The sequence below is a fragment of the Cucurbita moschata genome, unplaced genomic scaffold (genome assembly GCF_002738365.1).
Source record: "Cucurbita moschata cultivar Rifu unplaced genomic scaffold, Cmos_1.0 Cmo_Scf00011, whole genome shotgun sequence".
Lineage (NCBI taxonomy): Eukaryota > Viridiplantae > Streptophyta > Magnoliopsida > Cucurbitales > Cucurbitaceae > Cucurbita > Cucurbita moschata.
In genome coordinates, this window is record NW_019268527.1 from 1,012,648 (window position 1) to 1,019,444 (window position 6,797).

A 6,797-nucleotide genomic window follows, 5' to 3' on the forward strand; every position below is an offset into this window, starting at 1 on the left:
TCTACATTTTATAGCTACCAACGAGCAAATTTGAAGTTTGTTGGTTTATCCTTAATCATGAAAGTGATGAATGTCAACTAAATATCCAAGTGGATGTAGTTTAGTGGTGAGAATTCCACGTTGTGGCCGTGGAGACCTAGGCTCGAATCCCAGTAGCCACATTTGCCTCCCTTTTTATACTACAGGCTTTCCTTACAAGAACTGATATTAATTCATAATAAAATATGGGGAAAGCCTCTTTCTTTCCTAGTAAGATGTTTTGTGGGTAATAAGCAATGCCTATTATATAGAAAATTGCATAATCCACCACCATCTCGATAGGGCACCATACCGATAGGCAACCACACCAAAAAGAGGATGGACCTAATACCGACTCGATAGGGCACCATACCGATAGGCCACCACACCAAAAAGAGGATGGACCTAATACCGATTGTACATGGGTCCTTGTACATGGGTCCTGCTGCCTTATAAAGAGGGTTCGACGACACATAAGGTGGGAGATTATTATCTCTCAAAAGAGTCAATGTAATACCGCAGAAGCCCTACTCGCCCTGCATATGCAGTGCAGTCTCCGAAGGAAATGCCACTACGCCTTCGGATTCGGCGCACAGTGGATGGTGCCTCACTCCAAAATCATGATCCTGTCTCCGAGGATCCCACAACAAACCATCGGATTCAGAAATATATTTTGGAGTAAGGAGTAAGGGGGATTCTTTGGAGCTTATTATATGTCTAAAGAGTCAACTAAACTTAATACAGCTGTTTCCCCACTCACCCTGCATGCAGTACAGTCACCGAAGGAAATACCACTAAGCCTTCGGCATTGGCGCACAGCGGAAGGTGCCCTACTCCACTGATCCTGTCTCAGATGTCAGGGAAGTTGCCGAAACCTTAACATCTGAGTCTGGAAACAGTGTCAGGCGTAAGGAGTAAGGGTGGAGCTTATTATATGTCTAAACGTCATACCTCAGTTTCGCTACTCCGCCCTGCACGAGGATAGGCCTACATAATGCAGTCACCGAAGGAAATGCCACTACGCCTTCGGCTTTGGCACACAGTGGAGGGTGCCTCACTCTAAAAGGAGGATCGAGTCTCCGATGACCTACTCCAAACCATCGGAGTCGGAAGGTGTAAGGAGTATGGGATTCTTTGGTGTGAGTTAGATGTTATTGTGAGTGAGAAGGGTGTGATATCATTGTCTGTCAAGGTTTAGAAATTCATTATTTGTCTGTTTTATGTATTTTGGCAAAATAAAGTGTTCTCTCATTTTCCGGTATGTGAGTGGTGTTTGAGTGGTTAAGAGTTTTATTGAGTGATTTAGGAGTTTGTGTAAGTGTGTGTAGTGGGTATTGGAGTAGTGTGATTTTGATGGTTGTTGGTGATTGGAAAGTTGTATGTGTTGAGAAAGTCATAGTTTTGTATATTTTTGTGTGATGTGTGTTCTGAAAGATGAGTAGTATTCTATAGGGTATCATTTTGTGTGGAGTACTTTTTTAAACTACAAACTAGCAAATTAGAAGTTTGGTGGTTTATCCATAATCATGAAAGCGATGAATGGTGGCAAAACGTGGAGACCTGGGCTTGAATCCAGCCACATTTACCCCTTCTTTTAAGCTACAAACTAGCAAATTAGAAATTTGTTGGTCCTTAATCATGAAAGTGATGAATGTTGGCTCAATATCCAAGTGGCTGTAGTTTAGTGGTGGGAATTCCGCGTTGTGGCCGTGGAGACCTGTGCTCGAATCCCAGCTGCCACATTTGCCCCTTTTTTTAAGCTACAAACTAGCAAATTAGAAATTTGTTGGTCCTTAATCATGAAAGTGATGAATGTAGGCTCAATATCCAATGGCTGGCTGTAGTTTAGTGGTGAGAATTCTGGAGACCTGGGCTCGAATCCCAGCAGCCACATTTGCCCTTTTTAAACTACAAACTAGCAAATTAGGAAGTTTGGTGGTTTATCCTCCACCATGAATGGTGGCAAAATATCCAAGTGGTTGCCACATTTGCCCTTTTTTTAAGCTACAAAATAGGAAATTAGAAATTTGTTGGTCCTTAATCATGAAAGTGATGAATGTTGGCTCAATATCCAAGTGGCTGTAGTTTAGTGGTGAGAATTCCATGTTGTGGCCGTGGAGACCTGGGCTTGAATCCCAACAGCCACATTTGCCCTATTTAAGCTACAAAATAGAAAATTAAAAATTTGTTGGTCCTTAATCATGAAAGTGATGAATGTAGGCTTAATATCCAAGTGGCTGTAGTTTAGTGGTGAGAATTCCACGTTGTGACCGTGGAGACCTGGGCTCGAATCCCAGCAGTCACATCTACATTTTATAGCTACCAACGAGCAAATTTGAAGTTTGTTGGTTTATCCTTAATCATGAAAGTGATGAATGTCAACTAAATATCCAAGTGGATGTAGTTTAGTGGTGAGAATTCCACGTTGTGGCCGTGGAGACCTAGGCTCGAATCCCAGTAGCCACATTTGCCTCCCTTTTTATACTACAGGCTTTCCTTACAAGAACTGATATTAATTCATAATAAAATATGGGGAAAGCCTCTTTCTTTCCTAGTAAGATGTTTTGTGGGTAATAAGCAATGCCTATTATATAGAAAATTGCATAATCCACCACCATCTCGATAGGGCACCATACCGATAGGCAACCACACCAAAAAGAGGATGGACCTAATACCGACTCGATAGGGCACCATACCGATAGGCCACCACACCAAAAAGAGGATGGACCTAATACCGATTGTACATGGGTCCTTGTACATGGGTCCTGCTGCCTTATAAAGAGGGTTCGACGACACATAAGGTGGGAGATTATTATCTCTCAAAAGAGTCAATGTAATACCGCAGAAGCCCTACTCGCCCTGCATATGCAGTGCAGTCTCCGAAGGAAATGCCACTACGCCTTCGGATTCGGCGCACAGTGGATGGTGCCTCACTCCAAAATCATGATCCTGTCTCCGAGGATCCCACAACAAACCATCGGATTCAGAAATATATTTTGGAGTAAGGAGTAAGGGGGATTCTTTGGAGCTTATTATATGTCTAAAGAGTCAACTAAACTTAATACAGCTGTTTCCCCACTCACCCTGCATGCAGTACAGTCACCGAAGGAAATACCACTAAGCCTTCGGCATTGGCGCACAGCGGAAGGTGCCCTACTCCACTGATCCTGTCTCAGATGTCAGGGAAGTTGCCGAAACCTTAACATCTGAGTCTGGAAACAGTGTCAGGCGTAAGGAGTAAGGGTGGAGCTTATTATATGTCTAAACGTCATACCTCAGTTTCGCTACTCCGCCCTGCACGAGGATAGGCCTACATAATGCAGTCACCGAAGGAAATGCCACTACGCCTTCGGCTTTGGCACACAGTGGAGGGTGCCTCACTCTAAAAGGAGGATCGAGTCTCCGATGACCTACTCCAAACCATCGGAGTCGGAAGGTGTAAGGAGTATGGGATTCTTTGGTGTGAGTTAGATGTTATTGTGAGTGAGAAGGGTGTGATATCATTGTCTGTCAAGGTTTAGAAATTCATTATTTGTCTGTTTTATGTATTTTGGCAAAATAAAGTGTTCTCTCATTTTCCGGTATGTGAGTGGTGTTTGAGTGGTTAAGAGTTTTATTGAGTGATTTAGGAGTTTGTGTAAGTGTGTGTAGTGGGTATTGGAGTAGTGTGATTTTGATGGTTGTTGGTGATTGGAAAGTTGTATGTGTTGAGAAAGTCATAGTTTTGTATATTTTTGTGTGATGTGTGTTCTGAAAGATGAGTAGTATTCTATAGGGTATCATTTTGTGTGGAGTACTTTTTTAAACTACAAACTAGCAAATTAGAAGTTTGGTGGTTTATCCATAATCATGAAAGCGATGAATGGTGGCAAAACGTGGAGACCTGGGCTTGAATCCAGCCACATTTACCCCTTCTTTTAAGCTACAAACTAGCAAATTAGAAATTTGTTGGTCCTTAATCATGAAAGTGATGAATGTTGGCTCAATATCCAAGTGGCTGTAGTTTAGTGGTGGGAATTCCGCGTTGTGGCCGTGGAGACCTGTGCTCGAATCCCAGCTGCCACATTTGCCCCTTTTTTTAAGCTACAAACTAGCAAATTAGAAATTTGTTGGTCCTTAATCATGAAAGTGATGAATGTAGGCTCAATATCCAATGGCTGGCTGTAGTTTAGTGGTGAGAATTCTGGAGACCTGGGCTCGAATCCCAGCAGCCACATTTGCCCTATTTAAGCTACAAACTAGCAGCTCAATATCTAAGTGGTTGTAGTTTAGTGGTGGGAATTCCACGTTGTGGCCGTGGAGACCTGGGCTCGAATCCCAACAGCCACATTTGCCCATTTTAAGCTACAAACTTGCAAATTAAGTGAGGCTCAATATCCAAGTGGCTGTAGTTTAGTGGTGAGAATTTCACGTTGTGGCCGTGGAGACCTTGGCTTGGCTCAATATCCAAGTGGCTGTAGTTTAGTGGTGAGAATTTCACGTTGTGGCCGTGGAGACCTTGGCTTGGCTCAATATCCAAGTGGCTGTAGTTTAGTGGTGAGAATTTGACGTTGTGGCCGTGGAGACCTTGGCTTGAATCCCAGCAGCCACATTTGCCCTTTTTAAGCTACAAACTAGCAAATGGCTTGGCTCAATATCCAAGTGGCTGTAGTTTAGTGGTGAGAATTTGACGTTGTGGCCGTGGAGACCTTGGCTTGAATCCCAGCAGCCACATTTGCCCTTTTTAAGCTACAAACTAACAAATGGCTTGGCTCAATATCCAAGTGGCTGTAGTTTAGTGGTGAGAATTTGACGTTGTGGCCGTGGAGACCTTGGCTTGAATCCCAGCAGCCACATTTGCCCTTTTTAAGCTACAAACTAGCAAATGGCTTGGCTCAATATCCAAGTGGCTGTAGTTTAGTGGTGAGAATTTGACGTTGTGGCCGTGGAGACCTTGGCTTGAATCCCAGCAGCCACATTTGCCCTTTTTAAGCTACAAACTAGCAAATGGCTTGGCTCAATATCCAAGTGGCTGTAGTTTAGTGGTGAGAATTTCACGTTGTGGCCGTGGAGACCTTGGCTTGGCTCAATATCCAAGTGGCTGTAGTTTAGTGGTGAGAATTTCACGTTGTGGCCGTGGAGACCTTGGCTTGGCTCAATATCCAAGTGGCTGTAGTTTAGTGGTGAGAATTTCACGTTGTGGCCGTGGAGACCTTGGCTTGGCTCAATATCCAAGTGGCTGTAGTTTAGTGGTGAGAATTTCACGTTGTGGCCGTGGAGACCTTGGCTTGGCTCAATATCCAAGTGGCTGTAGTTTAGTGGTGAGAATTTCACGTTGTGGCCGTGGAGACCTTGGCTTGGCTCAATATCCAAGTGGCTGTAGTTTAGTGGTGAGAATTTCACGTTGTGGCCGTGGAGACCTTGGCTTGGCTCAATATCCAAGTGGCTGTAGTTTAGTGGTGAGAATTTCACGTTGTGGCCGTGGAGACCTTGGCTTGGCTCAATATCCAAGTGGCTGTAGTTTAGTGGTGAGAATTTCACGTTGTGGCCGTGGAGACCTTGGCTTGGCTCAATATCCAAGTGGCTGTAGTTTAGTGGTGAGAATTTCACGTTGTGGCCGTGGAGACCTTGGCTTGGCTCAATATCCAAGTCGCTGTAGTTTAGTGGTGAGAATTTGACGTTGTGGCCGTGGAGACCTTGGCTTGAATCCCAGCAGCCACATTTGCCCTTTTTAAGCTACAAACTAGCAAATGGCTTGGCTCAATATCCAAGTGGCTGTAGTTTAGTGGTGAGAATTTCACGTTGTGGCCGTGGAGACCTTGGCTTGGCTCAATATCCAAGTGGCTGTAGTTTAGTGGTGAGAATTTCACGTTGTGGCCGTGGAGACCTTGGCTTGGCTCAATATCCAAGTGGCTGTAGTTTAGTGGTGAGAATTTCACGTTGTGGCCGTGGAGACCTTGGCTTGGCTCAATATCCAAGTCGTTGTAGTTTAGTGGTGAGAATTTGACGTTGTGGCCGTGGAGACCTTGGCTTGAATCCCAGCAGCCACATTTGCCCTTTTTAAGCTACAAACTAGCAAATTAGAAGTTTGGTGGTTTATCATTAGTCATCATGAAAGCGATGAATGGTGGCAAAATATCTAAGTGGCTGTAGTTTAGTGGTGAGAATTCTACATTGTTGTGGCCTGGAGACCTGGGCTTGAATCCCACCAGCCACATTTGCCCCTTTTTTTAAGCTACAAACTAGCAAATTAGAAGTTTGGTAGTTTATCCTTAGTCATGAAAGTGATGAATGTTGGCTAAATATCCAAAGTAGTGGTTGTGTCATTTGCCCTTTTTAAGCTACAAACTAGCAAATTAGAAGTTTGGTAGTTTATCCTTAGTCATGAAAGTGATGAATGTTGGCTAAATATCCAAAGTAGTGGTTGTGTTGCTGTAGAGACTTGGGCTTGAATCCAGTAGCCACATCTACTTTTTTTTAGCTACGAACCATTGAAGCATATTAACATAACTCATAACCACTAAGAGCTTTTATGAACGGTGAAGCAAATAAAGCTAAATATTCAAGTGGTTGTAGTTTAGTGGTGAGAATTCCACCTTGTTTCTAAGGAGACTTGCGCTCAAATACCAATAGCCACATTTATTTTTTTATTTTTAATTTTTTTATCTACGAACCATGATGAATGATTGACTAAACATCCAAATGGTTGTAGTTTAGTGGTGAGAAGAATGACCTGGGCTGGTGAAGCAAATACAAGTTTTTTTTTTTTTTTTTTTTTTTTTTTTTTTTTTTTTTTTTTT

At 43.2% G+C, this 6,797-nt stretch overlaps 1 non-coding gene across 1 annotated transcript; it reads left to right on the plus strand.

Moving 5' to 3' along the window:
- Positions 1–2,251: 2,251 nt before the first annotated feature.
- On the plus strand, positions 2,252–2,323 carry TRNAH-GUG. The gene has a single exon. It is a non-coding gene; the product is annotated as a tRNA-His (tRNA).
- Positions 2,324–6,797: the final 4,474 nt, after the last annotated feature.